The 18,840-nt window shown below is 54.1% G+C and overlaps 1 pseudogene; it reads left to right on the top strand.

Moving 5' to 3' along the window:
- The window catches only part of LOC149367578 (ADP-ribose pyrophosphatase-like), a 246,244-nt pseudogene that overhangs the window by 106,033 nt on the left and 121,371 nt on the right, over positions 1-18,840 (top strand).

Below are 18,840 nucleotides of genomic sequence, written 5' to 3'. Positions count from 1 at the left end.
GCTTGGCGAATGCGGGGCAATTCCCTCTGTTACAGCAGCAGTTACATCTGCCAAGTACGGACTACGTTCCTCTGTGCCGCACTGCCAGCTCTGCTCTACAGCTACGCCCTCTACCTCTTTGTCACGATCCTCCGACCCTTCAGCATTTTCGAGCCACTGTAAAATGTCGGCTTTAAACTGGTACGGAAAATCGTTAAACGATGGAGTGCTATTCTCTCGCAGGTACCTTTGGCGAAGGTCCAGCGGTGACACGTTATATTTCGCCAGTAAGAAGCTTTTCAGCTCATCGTAGTCCGCCAAGCCATCGTCCAACAGGCGCTTGATAACGTCATACGCTTCGCTGGAAAGCAGGGCTACCAACTTCTGTGCCCAACCATTCCGCTCAACGCGCTTTCTCTCGCAGACGCACTCGAACTCCGCCAAATATTTCGCCATATCTTCGGCGATCACGAAGGGCTGCAGCCTGTCTCTCAGCTGCTGACCGTTAGTCTCATGCAGAGCGGACAATGTTTTATATTTCTCGAAATCGATCTCATGCGCTTCAAGCTCCAGGTCCATCAGTTTCTTAGCGCGAGCATGCCGTTTCATTTCAAGCTGCCTCCGTTTTTCTGCCTCTTCGAGCTCAAGCTGCTTCTGTTTTTCTGCCTGCTCAAGCTGCTTCTGTTTTTCTGCTTTTTCGCGCTCAAGCTGTTTCTGTTTTTCTGCCTCCTCGCGCTCACGTTCTGCCTGTTCGCGCTCAAGCTGCTTCTGTTTTTCAGCCTCTTCGTGCTCACGGCGTCTTTTGGCCTCCTCGCGCTCACGGCGTTCTATGATCTCTTCCCAGGCCTCATTGGCTTCCTCAGCCGTTACATTCTCCTTTCGCATGATCTCAAGAATCGCATGCTTTCGTTTTGCGGGGCCCAAATCAATGCCCAACTCTTCACAAATTTCGATGAGTTCCTTCACTTTGAAGTTCTCCATCGCGCACAATAGCCTCTTGTAGCTTGCCCTTTTAGAATTCCCTTGCGGTTCACTGCTATAGCACTAGCATGACACGCGCAAGTAATTCTTTCCAAAACGCCTCGTTTACTCCCTCTGCACCAGCTTTCGTTTCAAAGCGCTCCGACTTGGCTCGAAACAGCAAAGCTCTCTCCAGTGCAACACACAGCCCTACTCTAAACTACAATCACGTGTGCTAGAGCAGTCTGGCGAACTGAGGGGAAAACATCAGGCACTCACCGCGCCGAGGTAGCTGACGCCGGTCGATCCCGCAGCTGCCATCCACTGTTGGGTCTTGGCATCCCACCGCTGCCACCACTGTCGGGTCTTGGCATCCCACCGCTGCCACCACTGTTGGGACTGGGTGTCCGAGCCAGGAAACGGTCGAGGCGACGGTGAGTAAAAGGACGTTTATGTACACTATGTACAAGGACTTTTACATGATACAAGGGTCAAGAGCACCACGGGCAAGCACAAAGAAGGGCGGCCCCGGCGGCGACCGTAGCCAACACCACCTAGACTTTTTTAAGGCCTCTCCACGTTTGCGTGACGTCACCGCACTGCGACGGCCCAGTAGATTCGGCTTCCGCGCTCGCACGCATTTCGCGCTTTTCAGAGTGCTGATTATGTCTCTCGAAAAGAAAATTACTTTTTTTAAATCGTGTTTTGCTTGCCCGCAACCTAAGGGTATGTTTTTTTGTTCTTGTTTCTTTCAAAGTATAAGCAGTTACATTTTGGCAGACTGATTTCATATCAAAGCGCGCCTTTCGCATGTGTGAAGATACGTTCGTAACATTTTTTTATTTATAATGAACAATGCAGAGGACTTTCAGAAGTCGTACTTTATTTTCAGATGAGAAACACGATCAGTAGCAGTAGGAGGTAAGGAAACTGTTGCAGCACTGAATCATAAAATGCAGTAAGTGAAGATAACAGCAGAAAAGCTGTAAACAGAAAGCGAACACAAGAAAAGATGGAGAATATACATTAATACAACGCAAAAACTGGTTCAGAAATTAAAAAAACTAACAAACACAGTCACAAGCACGCACGGTAGTCAATTCTTCAATGTCTTCAATTTTCTCTCTTTTTCTTTTGCTACCTTTTCAACTATAAGTTGATCATTTTTTCTTTTGCAAAGGTTATTTAGAAGCGTGTTTGCAGCTGCACTTAGGACATAGTGCATTACCAACTGCGGAGTGTGCCCATTCTCACACACATCAAAGTCAATGCCGTCGTTTATCACATCATGTGTGAGTGCCAAGAGAGCCTCTTTTGGTTTGGTAGTGCAAGAAATTGTGTCGCATGCTGTTCGCTTCTCAGTTTGTCAAGAACTATCTCAGCAGTAAGAACAGCATTTACTATGGCAGGCTGTGGAAACTTGAGACCACCACGAGTCATGGCCTGGACTAATTCCCCACCTTCTACTTCAATGTCATCTTCTAGCATTAAATTTTCTTTGCAAGCCATGCATGACAGCTTTTTGAACGCAGCGTGGGCACAATAGCCAGCAACGTAAGTGGTTGCTGGGAGATTTGGCGCCTTCTTCGCATAATCGTTGTCCGTTACCTCAATGTCAAACACTTCAAGTATTGCATCGTTTACTGCCACCACATCTGTTGCAGCCTCAAACTCCGGGAACTCTAGAATGTTCTGCAGACGAAGCTTTCGCTCCGACTCCTAGACTTGTCTTATAGAAATGTGGTATTGCGCACCGGAGAGTTGGCGGTACTTGCCGAACCTCTCTTCCAAACAATCAGTCTGAAACTTTCCTAAAAGTACATACTTAAAGTTCACTTCCTCTAGGCAATACCTGGTTACCTTTACTAAGGTGTCTGTCGTGAGTCGGAGCGCACTGTGAGAGCACTGTGAGCGCACTCCTCGTGTGTCTGCAGTGACATGGCGATGGCATCTCGTAAAGAAGCTTCTTCAAGACGCATCCTCTTTTCAGCGGGTGCTTCTCGGGACGTAGTGGCGGGTGCGGAAAGGTATGCGGGACAGTTCGGGAATACACTGGGAATGGCGTCGTAGATGAGACGAGCGATCTTCAGTTTTGCCTCGACGACATTGCCCGTTTTTGAGTCCACATACTTAGTAGTAGTCCGAATGTCTGACTCTTTAAAGTGCCGCTCGCAGACCTGCAAAGCCCAGCGCAGATAAGGTCAGCATATTTAAGATGATTAATTCCATGGGTGCAATAGCCATTAGCGCAGTGAAATATTTCATCTTTAGAATATTTCCAACTCGCCTAGCCACTAGGCCATGTTGTAGCGCATTATGTACACACAGCTACGTCGCGGAATAAATATCACGATTTTTTTACTTACCACTGAGCGCTTTCCGGGTTCGAAATCAGCACGTGGAATGGCTTCCAACCATCGCCTCCTTCTGTCAGCATCAGCTGGGAAAGTGAAGACGCGCACAGGCTTTTCTCCATCGTAATTCCCGCGGCAGCCGGGAACACAACAGTGTCCTGGCATTTTAACAAATGGCCCAGGAACTGTCACACGCACACATCACTTTCACAGACGTTTCCCAGGATTGCACTTCGAGTATTCACAGCTGGCAAGGAAGCTTCAGCAAATGACAAAGAAAGAAATAACAGCGGAGGAACAGCATGTAACATACGTGCAGCACATGTTCAAGCACGACGCTAATGATGTTTACAGCTATCGCGATGTCTCCTTTCAAATGATTGCTTTCAACAATTTACAAGAAAAACTGCATAAAGTAAGCTTTTAAAAACTGGACAGTTTCTAGAAATGCGAACGAAGATTTTTACATCGAACGAAATATTTTTCATGTCTTCTAACAGAGTCAAATTCTTTATCTTCAATTTTTTATACGCAAATACGCCTCGGAGTACTCTGCTCTTGAACGGTTTGAAACAGCGCGGGAGGAGAACGGCGGCAGCGGCCGCCAGGAGGTGCTGCCGCAGCCGTCAGTCGTGGCTGCTCCCGCCGTCGTAGTGCGGTGACGTCACGCGTAGGAGGAGGATCGTGGAGAGGCCTTAAAAAGTCTAGGTGGTGTTGCCGTAGCTCTGGCGTGATGACTCTTCTGCTGCCCGTCTGCTGCTCAGGTTCAGCGCGGCTCCGGTTTTAAAGCCGCTGGTAACGGTTACGGCAGCCAGCCGTTCAAATCCTCCAATCAGGTCACGGCACTGGCCACCGTTCAAATTAGACCAATGGTCGAGAAGCGCAGACCGGCGACGCGCCGGAGGAGCCCGCACCGACGTAGAGGAGGGAAGGAGGAAGGGTCCGTGTCGGCGCCGGTGTGGCGGGATGAGTCACGCTGCACGTCGCGACATGTCCGAGAGTCTGGGCCTGCTTTGAGCGCCGGCGGGCGCGCAGCGCTGGTTTAGACAGGCCCGCCAGCGAAATGTGGGCGCCGGCACTACATGGTGCAGGCCACGGTCTCGTGCGGACGGCCACAGCGCGTGCAGCGGGAGGGAGCCCTGCAGGCCCTGGTTGCGTGAGCCAGACTCGCGCACTTCCCGCACTGCAGGGGCCGCGGGCGGCAGGGCCGGACAGCGAGGCGGCGCCTGGAAATCGAGATAAACTCCGGTGGCGTCGGCGCCGCGAATCTGATGGTGAGCGTGCCACCAGAAAGCGACGCCGACGTCATCGGCGCTGATGATTGAGTCGCAGCGAGCAGCTCTTCTGCAGTCTTGCGCCGTCCGCGCCAAACACCAGGCCCGCGCACTGGTTCCGAGGAGCGGGCTCTCGAGTAGTGCACTGCACGGGCTCGGGCCAGCCCAAAAGCCCGGGCCCGGCCCGGCCCGCGGGCCGGGCCGGGCCGGGACATGATTTGTTTTCCCGGGCCTGGGCCGGGCCCGAAGTTGCGGACCCGGGCCGGGCTCGGGCTTAAAGCTGCGGGCCCGAGCTGGGCTTGGGTCCATGCAGAAACGGCTGGTGTTCGGCTTTTCATTCACTATTGCAGAGTGAAGTACATAACTGCGGCATTGAAGCAGCGACACGGATGAGCTATGAGTTATAGTGCGCGGTGAGAAATAAAACGAAACTTTATTCATTTACTTATTTATTTCCTTATTTCCACGCTGCGGTGCAGTAAGGGTAAAATTCAACCGACCTTAATTGGCCATTGATCGTTCGTCATCCCAAAACATACCTATACACAATTAGAAATGCATTCGGGAAGAACATATTAATTTAAGACGCTTATAGTCTTCAAACACACACCGTGAAATACTCAAGCCTTTTAGCTTTTCGTTTCTGCTGAAAGGCGACCAATTCGGCCATGAGTTCGACCTGTGAGATCGCGTTCACTAAAACAATATCATACCACTATTTGCTAAGCAGCTTTAATGTTTATACTTTGCGGGCGGCAAAATACAGCTGAATAAATTCATGAGGGAATGCAAAGTAGTCTATCACGCGTGTATGCAGCCCTTTTTATTTGGGTCTCGGAACTTCCGAGTTTATCTTTGCGCACCTATACGAGATCACTGTCCAAAAGACGGGCCTGGCGAGCACTACTCTTCATCACCTCCTTCTGGGTTAAAAAGAACGAACTTTCTGCAAGCCAAACTGTGGTTTCAGAACCTTTTTCAGTCAGTTTCTTATCAGTCTAGTAGCAGTCTACTTGCTAAGAGTGAGCAGCATACCTCAAGCGTTACTGTGAAACGGGCCGGGCCGGGCTGGGCTCCAATCCGGGATTCACGGGCCGCGCCGGGCTCGCTAGAGCGATAATATAGCGGGCCCGGGCCGGGCCCGGGCTTCAGATTGAGGCCCGTGCAGTCCTCTACTCTCGAGCGCGAACCTGGACGCCCTTGATGACTGTGGTGGCTAGCAGGGCTTTTAGAGTATCTCTGCTCCCCGCGGCCACGGCCACCACGTTGCGCCGGGTGTTGACCCGGACCGCCAGGACGCCAGGTCGGGGCCCGATCTCCTCGGCCAACTCCCAGCCCTGGTGTTTGGTGAAGGCTGCTCCTCGGTCGGCTGGCCGGAAGAGCACCGTGCCCACCAGGCTCGCAGGCAGCTCCACAGCAGCCGCGGCTCGAGCCAGGGCCGCGCTGCGTCGCCTTTGTGCCCTGGTGGTTTGAACCCGCCACGGGATCAGGTCCCGCTGCTGTGAAGCCACGGGTTGCGGCACGCTGGGAGGCGAGGCGCGCTCGCTACTAGCAGATGACGCGCGCTCCTGCCCCGCTGGTGGCGCCGCCGCAGCTTTCGCCAGACCCCGCGTGGCGGGTTCCGGCGTGGCCTCTGTTCTGCTCTTTCCGCTTCCGGCAACAGCAGGCTCGGAGAGGAGGTCCTGGTTGCCCTGCGAGGGGTAAAGCGCCGCCGCGGGAGAGGGAACTCGTGCGCTCGCTCCGGGCCAGCGCCTCTAGTTTTAGGTGGCATTGTACGGGCTCGGTGCCGGCAACTGGTTTGGGCTGGCCCGAGTGAGGCAGCGCGGAATGCGTGCGTTTGGCGGTGCAAGCCTGGGTTGGACCGCTACCGCCTTGCTCGCTGTCCACGCTGCGTAGCGGGGGTGGGGGGGACGGCGATGGAACCCGCTTTCTGTGTGTGGACTCGTCCATGGCCTCCAACGCCTGGTCCGTCGGTCCGCCCGCGATGCCTGCTTCGAAGCCCCGGGCCCCCAGAGCGGCAGCAGGAAGGTCCGCGGCCGCGTGCCGGGGAGGGGGCACGCTCTCAGCAACACGTGGTGGCGGCTGCCCCGTTCTGGGTTCCAGCGGTGTCCAAAACATCGAAGCAGCAGCCTGGGATGGTGTTAGCTGCGTCAGCTGCACCTCCTGCGTCGCCCGCTGCACCGCGACCAGGAGTTCTTGCAACGCATTTGCTGTGCATGGCCTCGCGTTTAAGCTAAATGACCGTGGGGGTGCCGCGTTTCCAGGGCTGCGTGGTGATCGACTCGCATGGGAAACGCGAGGGGGCTCCATGCTCCAAACCCCCTACGCGCCGTATGGCGCCAGGTGCCGCGGTTGCCATTATTATTAGAAATAATAGGTGGCCTAATTAGGACATCTGAGGTGATAGCCACGTGGCAGAGTGATAGAGCAGGCGCGGAGCGATAAAAAAAGGCGGAGGAGGAGGAGACGGAAATCGGTGCGGTTAAAACTGCCCGGAGGAATCCGGAGAGGAGGGTTGCCGGCTGCGACGCGGGCAACACGCTGCTGCAACGAAAGGTCAAACGGTGGGCGAGGAGGCGAAGCGCGCAGTTGTACAGACCGCGAGGGGGCGACACACATGCGCAGTAGCACGCGGTTGCGCCGAAAGGTCAGGCGACGAAGGTGGTGGTGGTGTAAAACATTTATTTATACTATATACAAGAGAGGTATTGCTTGGACCGTGCCTGAAGGGCCGGCCCTCAGAATCACTAGGAGGGATCCCTAGTCCGGGACCCCTGTGGCCTCCGCGGCGGCCCAGGCTCTTGTCACCAGGAATCAAGGCGATCAAGGCAATCTTGTCACCAGGGCTCGTTGGTCCTGGAGAGTTGAGCAGCCGAGCAGGGCAGCCTCCCAGTCCTCTCGGGTGGGGTGGGGTGGGAAAGGAGAATTGGGGCATGCCCACACCATGTGATACGTGTCCGCAAACACTTCCCCACAGTGTGGACACTCGCCCGAAAAGGCCGATTTGAAATGTTTGAGCACTGCCGGGCACAGTACCGTGTTGATGTAGAGGCGAAGTAGCCAAAGCTACTCTGCCTTCTTGAGGTCTTTACAGGGGGGTGGGTATCGGCCGTGAGCGTTTTGATACAGGAGAGAGATATCCCGAAAAGTAATAGCCGGATTAAAATCAGTAGCCGGATCAGGCGGCGAGAGAGGCGATGCCCGGTGGTTAAGCGCGCAGGCGGTAGTGTCCGCTACCTTATTTCCCTCTATCCCCGCATGTGCTGGTGCCCAGATGATGGTGCGCCGGGTTGGGAAATCCCGGTACTCACGTCTGTGTAAAATGTGGAAGGCATGATCTGGATTTGGCCCTGCTCAAAATTGCGGCAAAATTGCGAAGGCAAGATAACCGCTGGTCCTTAATGGTAACAGAGTGGATTCCAAGAGAAAGCAAACGCAGTGGGGGACGGCAGAAAGTTAGGTGGGCGGATGAGATTAAGAAGTTTGCGGGGATACAGTGGCGGCAACTGACAAAGGAGAGGGTTAATTGGAGAGACATGGGAGAGGCCTTTGCCCTGCAGTGGGTGTTGGTTGGTTGGTTGGTTTATGGGGTGTAACGTCCCAAAGCGACTAAGGCTATGAGAGACGCCGTAGTGGAGGGCTCCGGACATTTCGACCACCTGGGGTTCTTTAACGTGCACTGACATCGCACAATACACGGGCCTCGAATCTCTCCTCCAAAGAAATTCAACCGCCGTGGTCGGGATCGAACCTGCGTCTTTCGGGCCAGCAGCCGAGCACCATAGCCACTGAGCCACCGCGGCGGCAGTGGGTGTAGTCAGGCTGATGATGACGATGATGATGAAAATTGCGGCAAGCTTCCCTTGAGTCGGTGATAATGACTCGGGATGCTGGATCAGCAGCTGCAAGTGCGATAGCAACTTCCTCCGCGAATGTAATGTTGAGGGCACGGAAGGTGAGGCCGTGAACTGGGTTGTTTTGGTGGACAACGGCAGCCGTGTACCAACCCCCATGATGTGGACCCGCTGCGTCCGTGTAAAATACCCCTGGTCGAGCGCCATACTGCTTGGAAATGGCCTCCGCTCGCGCGAGGCGGCGACCATCATGGGCATCTTTCGTCATGTTATTGGGGAGGGGCGAACCTTTAGTGCGATGCGCCAGACCCCGGGCATGGATACACGCTTCTCCTCTTGGGTTGTGTAATTGATGTGGAGGCGGGTCAGTAGGCGGCTACCCGCAGGTGTTTTGCTTAACCGCAAGTATTGATTGCTGAGATGAGCCTCGCGCAGCTCCCCAAAGGTGTTCGTCATCCCCAGGCCGAGGAGACGTTGGTTGGAAGTTGCAATTGGGAGGTCCAGAGCTCTGTTATAGATTTTTCGGAGAATCACTTCGAGAGCGTTCTCATCGCATTTGCGCAGGTGGAGGTACGGTGCCGAATATAGGATTCCACTGGTTACGAATGCATTGGCCAGCCGCAGGGCGTCTTTGCATCGCAACCCGCCTCGTTTTTTTGATACCCGGCGGACCATACGGCCCACCTGATCCCCCACCTTGCGGAGTTTCTTCAGCGTGCTGTCAATCTTGCGGTTCTCTTGTATGTAGAGTCCCAATACTCTGATTTCATCGTGTTCAGGTATCGGGCCACTAAGCAGGCAGAGGGCAAATTTGGTTGTGCACCTTGGATTGGGACGTACGGGCAGGAATTCTGATTTGCTCGGGGAGCACTCAAGGCCGCAGCGGCGTGCATAATCGTCCACAATAGCCGCCGCTTGCTGCAGGTTGGCCTCGATTTCTCCAAACGAATCGTGTGTTGCCCAGAGGGTGATGTCGTCCACGTACATTGCATGCTGCACACCCGGGACCTCATCCAGCAAGGTAGGGAGCTTCATCATGGCCAGATTGAAGAGAAGAGGCGAGAGGACTGCTACCTGTGGAGTCCCTCGCGTACCAAGTTGGTAAGGGCCATGTTCACTGTCTTGGAGTCGGATATATGATTGCCGATCTGTGAGGAATTGCTTAATATATTGGAATGTGTTGTACCCACACTTCACTTGGGACAGGTGGGAGAGGATGATATCATGCGTCACATTGTCGAAAGCACCCCGCAAGTCCAATGCGAGGACCACCTTGTCATCGCTAGGGTGCTCGACGGGATCAAGAATCTCTCTATGAAGTTGCAGCAGCACATCTTGTGCGGACCGGTGTGGGCGGAACCCGTACATGGTGTCTGCAAAGGCGTTGTGCGTTTCTAGGTAGGTGGATAGTCTGTCACGAACCATGGTCTCCATCAACTTCCCCACACAAGAAGTGAGAGATATGGGTCGGAGGTTGTCAGTGTTGACAATTTTGCCTGGTTTGGATATGAGTGTGACGAGAGCCGTCTTCCAATCCACTGGGAGAGACGTACCTCCCGTCCAGATGGCATTGAAGTATTCGAGCAGCCGCTCGTAGGCCGGTTCGGGTAGGTTGGCGAGAAGTTTCACAGTTACCTTGTCCCTGCCCGGGGCTGTCCCTCGTTTAATTTTGGCCTGGGCCGCTTTGAGGTCGTGAAGCTGGAACGTTCGATCCAGCTCTGCGTTCTCAGAACCTGCATAAGAGTATGCGGGACCACGCGAATCCTGGTCTGTGTACAGATATTTGTCTCGGAGCGCGTCAGCCAATTTGGCTGTGTCTCCGTTGAAGGCGTGAATTGCTCGTTGAAGATGTTTTTGTGTTTCGGTGCGGGTTTGAGGGCGCGGAAAAGGCGCCACGTGCTCCGGCTCGACATTTGCCGAGCAGCGGTGTTGCATCGGTCCACCCAGTTCGAGTCGGCGAGTTGGGCCGCATACTCTGCCGCTTGTTGGGTGAGTTCCGCGATGCGGATTTTGAGTTGCCGATTGTGCTTCTGCCGGCGCCATCGGCGGACGAGGCTGTGCCGGGCCTCCCAGAGGTGAAGGAGGTGTTTGTCCACCGCCGGGTTCACCTCTGAGAGCTGAACGTGCTGTTCGGTATCATTGAGTTTGCAGAGGAGGTGTTGTGACCAGGTAGTGTAACCTTGATCCGCTATAGGGGTAGGGTTAGTGTAGTTGGATCTGAATTTGGTCCAGTCTGGAAGGGTTGCTTTAGTGTGAGGTCTTGTAAGGAGTTTGGGGCGGATTGTGGTCGCAAGAATGCAGTGGTCGCTACCCAGGGTTTCCTCGGTGTTGTGCCATTCTGCATATCTAATATTATTGGTAAAGGTGAGATCTCGGCACGTGTCGCGTGCCACGCAGTTCCCAATGCGAGTGGGTTGTGCAGGGTCCGTGTGAAGAGTAAGGCCCAACGTTGACGCAAGTTCCGCCAGCTTGCATCCTCGTTTTTCTTCACGTATGTATCACCATAAGGGGCTGGGGGCATTAAAGTCCCCAACGATTATGAGGGGTTCCCTGTTCGCCACCTTTAACGCCCGACTGAATAAGTCTGCAAATGTGACGTTTGGAAGTTTGGGAGAGCTGTAAACGTTGAGTACGTGTAATGGGTGGTGCTGTTTGCGTATCGGAAGGATAGTCACCATCTATTACGAGAAAATCGCCTTGTAATCCAGGTCCACCGGGGAGGCGGTATAATTGTTATGTACGCTGAGGCAGCCATGCGCAACCTGCTGATCATCATCATCATCATCATCATCAGCCTGACTACACCCACTGCAGGGCAAAGGCCTCTCCCATGTCTCTCCAATTAACCCTGTCCTTTGTCAGTTGCCGCCACTGTATCCCCGCAAACTTCTTAATCTCATCCGCCCACCTAACTTTCTGCCGTCCCCTGCTATGTTTGCTTTGTCTTGGAATCCACTCCGTTACCCTTAAGGACCAGCGGTTATCTTGCCTTCGCATTACATGCCCTGCCCAAGCCCATTTCTTCTTCTTGATTTCAACTAAGATGTCATTAACCCGCGTTTGTTCCCTCACCCACTCCGCCCTCTTCCGATCTCTTAACGTTACACCTATCATTTTCCTTTCCATAGCTCGCTGCGTTGTTCTTAACTTAAGCTGAACCCTCTTTGTTAGCCTCCACGTTTCTGCCCCATAGGTGAGTACCGGTAGGATACAGCTGTTGTATCCTGCTGATACACTGAGTAATTTGTGAGGGTGGCTGCGTCCCCCGGCTCTTGGAGGGCCACTACAGCAGGAGGACTGGGGAACGTTGTTAGGAAAAGCCGTAGGTCGGCCCGCTTAGTACGGGCCTGAAACCTCTGCAGTTCCACTGTAAAATTTGGACAGTGGCCGAATTGCTGCGTGAGTACCATCTCGGTTTATGAATGTCCGCCATGATTATGATTAGAATTTATGCTTAGTAGGAAGGGGCCCGCCTCTGAGCCGGGTGCCCCAATGACAGCAGGTTGCGTCACGCTGGGCAGGTTGAGGGCGGGCTCCTGTTCCTCATGTGCGACTTTTGGTCTACCAGCCTTAATATTGGGGCTCTTTATACGCTTGAGTTGGCCGAAGCGCCTGGTAGTTAGAGTTTGTTTCGTCATATGTGTGGCTATAATGGTCGGAATTTTGTCTAGAGCCGCCTTGATGGTGGTTGCGATTTGCATATCTCAGGCGGAGAATGCGGAGTTCATCTGGGCCTCCAGTGCGCTAACCCTCGCCTCAAGCGCAGACTGCACGGTTGCAGTCTGTGCGTTTGCCGGTGTGTCACTCTCCATCTCCTCCACCGCGGGGGGAGTGGGTCTCTGGGTAGGAAAATTTTGGCGCGCCTCAGTGAGGGCAAGACGCTTCTGTAGGTTAGCGATTTCCTCTTTGAGAGCGGAAATTTGGGATTCCTCGGCCGTTTTTGGCGGCGGTTTGGAAGGGGGGGGGGGTATGAGAGGGGGCTGCCCTGCCCTTGCTGCTCGCCTGGGATCCCTGGATGACGGCTTGCGCCCACGTCCGCGAAGAACCTGGTGGGGGGGGGGGGTACTCGTTCGTTTCTCCACGCCGGCTTGGGGTGCTGGTGGTATTGCCTTAGGCACCTCCGACTTGTCGGTAGATGGACCGCCTGGCTTGCCGGTAGATGGACCGCCTGGCTTGCCGGTAGATGTACCGCGTGGCTTGCTGGTAGACGGACCGCCGTGCTTGCCGGTAGACGGACCGCCTGGCTTGCTCGGAGGCTGGTTGGCTCCCTTGTCTTTGGCTTGGCGGGGCCGCCGTTTCCGCCGTTTCCGGCGTTTACGGCGGCCCTTCTGCAGCGGTCCCTGCTCCGGGCGCAGGGCCTGGGGGGTTCGATACTTTGCAACGCACACGCGGGCCCCCGTTATATGGGCTCCGCCGCACAGAAAGCATTTTGGAACGCACTCGTGAGAGACCCCCCCCCCCCCCCCCTCAACGAGGTCGGCTTGTTGGCCGCACACACCACATTTGTCCGGTCTTGGGCCGGGGCAGGCGTCCATACGGTGACCGACAACACCGCAGTGACCGCAGGCCGGGATGGTGCGCTGGTATTCACGGACTTGGATGAGCATGCACTCGTAATGTACGTAGCGTGGCTTCAGCTTTCCGGAAAATGTTATTCGCGCCTTGTTTGACGTGCCGAATTTGCGTACCTCCAGAATCTCGCCATGGCGCCACTCGAGACTTGAGCGGAGGGATTCCGCTGTATCTGTATTGCGTACTGTTACCACGCCGAAGTCGGCGACGGCTGCTGCAGCGGCGAGGAGCGGCCACCTGCGCGGCACGTGACGTCACTCAGTTTCGCGCATGCGCATAATTCAGCAATTCGGCTCACGCGAAGCTCGGCTCTGACCCGCGTAGTGAAGCTTCTCGCTTAAAAACGAACCCAAAAGAAGTGTGGCGCTTTATCAACTGCAACAAAAAGGATGTGGTTGGTATTTTGGCAATCAAGGATGGCGACAATTTATTGAAAGACGACCTAGCACGAGGAGAGTGTTTCAATGTATATTTTTATTCCGTCTTCTCGGCTTGGTACTGAGACGCAAATACGGAACAGCAGGAATAGCTTAAGGCAATCCCAGATATCGTTATAACCGAACAAGACGTCAAATCAGCGCTACAAAATCTAAATGGGCATTCCGCCCCGGATACTGACGGCATTCCTAACTATATTCTATATTCTTTTTGGTTACTTTACTCAACAAGTCACTACAGACCGCGAAATTACCTGAAGATTGGAAAATAGGCAAAGTCACACCAGTTCACAAAAAAAAGGTGATCGCAGCCAGGTCTCCTATTAGCACCCCATATCATTGGCATGTGTTTCCTGCAGAGCCCTGGAGCAGATAATTATTCTGGACTTGGAAACCACCTTCAAGATACCAGTTTTTTCACATCAGCGCAGCACGGCTTTCAATCAGGGCTGTCATGTGCAACGCAGCTGAGTACATTCGTGACATTACATCCGGGACAAACAACTGTTTTCAGGTAGACGCTATTTTTCTAGATTTTAAGCACGCCTTTGATGCTGTACCGCAGCACCTTCTTCTGCAAAAAATATGATGCCTTGGTCTTCCTGACTACCTTTTCGGTTCCCTAAAAGATTATTTAAGCACACGCCAGCAGCAGGTGGTAATCAATGGTGCGTCATCCTCGTCTGTGGATGTTTTATCTGGAGTGCCACAGGGCTCAGTGCTCGGACCGTTACTGTTCCTCATATTAATCAATGATATCCCTGTCGGCCTCAGATCCACTGTCAAACTGTATGATGCTGACGAATGTATTTTGTATTCCCCTGTCACGTGCCTTGATGATTTGTGCGTATTACAGGCTGACCTTGACGTTTGTGAGTGGTGCTTGAAGTGCGGCATGGCATTGAATGTATCTAAGTGTTTCTATGCGCAATTTAGTGGTATACCATTGCTACGTATTAATTTAAGGCACCCCCACCGCGGCGCGGACTCCGCTCCTCGCAATGCTTATAAATGTTCATCTTCAATTCTATTTAATGCATTCGAAACTTCGCGGAAATGTAAAGCTTTAGAAACATTGCATGAGTGCGCCGCAGACGACGAATTCGGAATCAAAAAATGGCAGGTGATTTAGCTTTCGTAAGTACAAAGTATTGTGCGAAAGCATGGTTTTCTGCACGTGGACACCTCTGCCACGTACCTGAAATGAGCCAGCTATTCGCCTTTCCTTTCCTAAAATTCAATGGAGTCTATGGTGGTGGTGGTGGAAAACATTTATTTACACATGCACTACTGGAGGTATTGCATGAGCTGACCCAGAGGGGGCCAGACCTTACAAGTACTAGGTGGAGGTCCCCAGTTCGGGACCCCAGTGGCGTCGGCCGCCGCCCGGGCTCGCGCGACTAAGGCCCGTTGAGCCTGCAGGACAGAGCAGACGAGCAGGGTCGCCTCCCAGTCCTCCCGGGTTGGGTTGGGGTGAGGTGGGATAGCAGGGTTGGAGGGGCAGGCCCACACCATGTGGTAAATGTCCCAAGACTTCTACGCACAGTGCGGACAGCTGCCCGAGAAACAAGGGTCGAAGTGTTTGAGAGCAGCCGGGCACATCAAAGTATTGGTATACAGGCGAAGCAGAAGCCGCTCCTCTGCCTTTGAGAGACCTTTACACGGGCGGGGATAAAGACCATGGCCAGATTGATAATGTAAAACAATATCTTTAAAGGAGTAAGCGGGAGTGAATTCGAGTTCCTGATCGTCTGGGTCGGAGGGGAATGTCCGGTGAGAGAGCGCGCGGGCGGCGGCGTCAGCTGCCTCATTTCCCTCAAGGCCCATGTGAGCAGGAGCCCAAACGATACGCCGGTGCGCGGGGTCCCCGGTGTAGACGCTGTTTTGGAGAATGCGGTAGGCTAGATATGGTACCCAGCCCTGCTCGACGTTCCGACATGCCCCTCGCAAGTCGGAAATAACTGTTTTTGAATTGGAATGAGATGCAGCCAACGCAATGGCGACCTCCTCCGCGTGTGTTATTTGACGGGCTCGGAAAGGAAGGCCGTTTACTGTTGTGGATTGGTGGACGACTGCGGCCGTGTACCATCCCCCATGGTGGGGGCCGGAGGCATCCACCTAGAACACGCCGGGTTTCGATCCATAGTGGCGGGCCAGGCTTCCGCCCGCGCCAGGCGCCGGCCATTATGGTCTTCACGGTTCATGTTCGCGGGAAGAGGGCGCACGTGGAGGGCGCATCTGCACTGGGATGGAATACGTACGCGCTCTCATAATAGTGGTGTGTTGGATGTGCAATCGGGCAAGCAGGCGGCGACCCGACGATGTCTTTGAGAGACGTGTGTATTGGTTGGTCAAGTGGGCTTCCCGGAGCTCCTCAAATGTGTTCACCATGCCCAGCCCCAGGAGGCGCTTGTTGGAGGTGTTCACGGGGAGGTCCAGAGCCCGCTTAATAATTTTGCGGAGGATGACTTCGAGTGAATCCTCGTCTTGCTTCCGCAGGTGGAGTTATGTAGTCGAATATAGAATTCGACTGGTTACAAATGCATGCACCAGCCGCAAGGCGTTCTTACATCGTAACCCCCCACGCTTGTTAGAAACCCGGCGGACCAAGCGGCCTACCTGGTCCCCCACCTGACGGAGTTTGGCCAATGTTGTTCCTGACCGTCTGTTTTGATGTATGAAGAGCCCCAGCACCCGGACTTCGATATTTTCAGGAATTGGACCTGTCTCAAGAGACAATGCAATTTTGGCTGTGCACTTTGGTGAGGGGCGTATGTGCACAAATTCAGACTTTTGGGTGGAGCATTGAAGGCCGCAGCGGCGAGCATAACGGTCCACTATGGTCGCCGTCTCCTGCAGGTTGGCCTTAATGTCTCCAAGGGAACCCTGTGTGGCCCACAGGGTGATGTCACCGGCGTACAGCGCATGCTGCACACCGGCGACAGCGCCCAGCTGGGCCGGTAGGCGCATCATAGCCAAATTGAACAACCTGGGAGACAGCACCGCGCCCTTGGGTGTACCCCTGGTTCCTAAATGAAAAGGGCCATGTTCTTTATCCTGGATTCGAATGTAAGATTGTCTGTCGGTTAAAAATTGCCGAATGTATTGAAAGGCGTTTTTTGCCGCAGTTAGTCTGAGAGAGGTGGGTGAGAATGATCTCGTGGGTAACGTTGTGGACTGCACCCTTCAAATCCAAGGCGAGTACGACCTTGTCATTGTGAGGGCATTCGACGGGGTCGAGGACATCCCGATTTAGTTGTAGCAGGACATCCTGCGCAGATCTTTGTGGGCGAAACCCGAACATGGTGTCTGCGAAGAGGTGTTTGGATTCCATGAACTCGGACAACCTGTCACGTACCATCGTCTCCATGAGTTTGCCCACACTGGAAGTCAGAGAGATGGGGCGGAGGTTGTCCGTGCTGATGGCCTTGCCAGCTTTAGGAATGAAGGTGACCAGGGCGGTCTTCCAGTCGATGGGGAGTGGCACTTCCCCAAGCCAGATTGAGTTAATGTAATTCGATAAAGACAGGTAGGCCAGGTCGGGCAGGTTGGCTAACAATTTGACTGTAATTTTGTCCCGACCCGGAGCGGTGCCGCGTTTCATTTTTGCCAGGGCCGCCCTCATGTCGTGAAGCTGGAACGGTTGATCCAGCTCAACGTTCTCAGAACCTGCATAAGAGTACGCCGGCCCGCGGGGGTCCTGGGTAGTGTACAAGTACTGGTCCCGGAGCTTGTGCGCCAATTGAGTTGTGTTGCCCTGAAAGCTGTGTATTGCTCTTTGGAGGTGTTTTTGAGTTTCCGTGCGTGTTTGCGTTGGGTCAATTAGGGCGCGAAAGAGCCGCCACGTGTTCCGGCTTGACATTTGCCGCGCGGCTGTATTGCATCGGGCCACGCAGTTGGAGTCGGCGAGTTGGGCCGCATACTCAGCCGCTCGTTGAGTGAGCTCCGCGATGCGAGCTTTAAGTTTTCGGTTGTGCTTTTGCCGGCGCCACCGATGGACGAGGCAATGCCGGGCCTCCCAGAGGTGGAGCAGGTGTTTGTCCACATCCGAGACCGCCTCTGAGAGTTGAATTTGAGTTTCGGAGGAGCGAATTCCAGAGACCAAATGTTGTGACCAAGACTGGTAGCCTTGCTCATGTATGGTTGTGGTAGTGTTATAATTTTGCCTGAATTTGGTCCAATCTGGGAGTCGGGCTTGCGTTGTTGGTCGTTCGAAAGGATGGGTCCTAATCATTCCGTTCAGGAGGCAGTGGTCGCTGCCGAGGGTATCCTCGGTGTTGACCCAGTCTGCATACTGAATGTTGCGTGTGAAGGTCAAGTCCGGACAGGTATCCCTATTCACGGAGCTGCCGATACGAGTTCGGTGGACTGGGTCAGTGTGAAGAGTGAGGCCCAGCGTTGACGCAAGCTCCGCCAACTTGCGTCCCCGCTTCTCTTCACGACAGTAACCCCACATCCGAGCGGGAGCGTTGAAATCGCCCACAATCAGGAGGGGGTCCCGACCCGCAACTCTAAGCGCGCGGCTAAAGAGGTCCGCGACTGATACATTCGGCAATTTTGGATTGCAGTATACATTTAGTATGTGTAGCGGTGGATCCTGCTTGCGGAGTGGGAGGAGGGTCACCATTACATAGGAGTATTCAAGTTGTATGTCTAAGTCGACCTGGTTGGCTGTATAATTTCTATGGACTAATAGACAAGACGAGGGGTCCTGCTGGAACGTCGTATAATTTGTTAGTGCGGCGCCTTTCCCTGGCTCTTGGAGGGCAACCACGGCTGGCAGATGCTCAAAGGTTGAAAGGAAAAGTCGGAGGTCGGCCCGCTTGGAACGGGACCGGGGCCCCCGACAGTTCCATTGAGTAATCGTAATGGGGGAGCGCCTACATCTGGGGTGTCCCGCCATGCTGAGATTTAGAGGTGAGAGGTGGAAGTGAGGCTGCCCCCGAGCCAGATACCAGGGGCTGAAGCTCAGCACCTAGAGTGGGGCAGCTGTCTTCGTCATCGTCAAGGTCATTTACTCGACGGGACAATCTGGAGGGCCGACCAGATACGTCCTTAAGAGGACCGGCTCTGCGAGAAAGGCGGGTGTTAGTCGCGACGTGTTGAGCGATCATAGAGGGGATAGCCTCCATGACTCTAGCGATGAGGCGTTCCATCGCTGTCTCCAACAGGGTGTCAAATTTGGCATTAAGACGGGCTTTGAGTTCGGTAAGGGAAGGTTCCAGAGCCGGCGTCGCCGCCGTCTCGCTCTCCATAGCGTCCGTGTCGGAGTTACTGGGGGAGGGGGAGTTGTTTTAGCCTGTAAGGCTTCAATTTTAGCAAGTAGCATCTCGTTTTGGGCCCGGAGAGAAGCTACAATGTTGTGGAGCTCAGCGTCAGCCGCCGAGCGAGGGAGAGGGGAGAGGAGGTG

Source organism: Amblyomma mixtum, chromosome 1 (assembly GCF_055824585.1).
Source record: "Amblyomma mixtum isolate Tamu chromosome 1, ASM5582458v1, whole genome shotgun sequence".
Taxonomy (NCBI): Eukaryota; Metazoa; Arthropoda; class Arachnida; order Ixodida; family Ixodidae; genus Amblyomma; species Amblyomma mixtum.
This window is presented reverse-complemented; position numbering and strand designations above follow the sequence as displayed.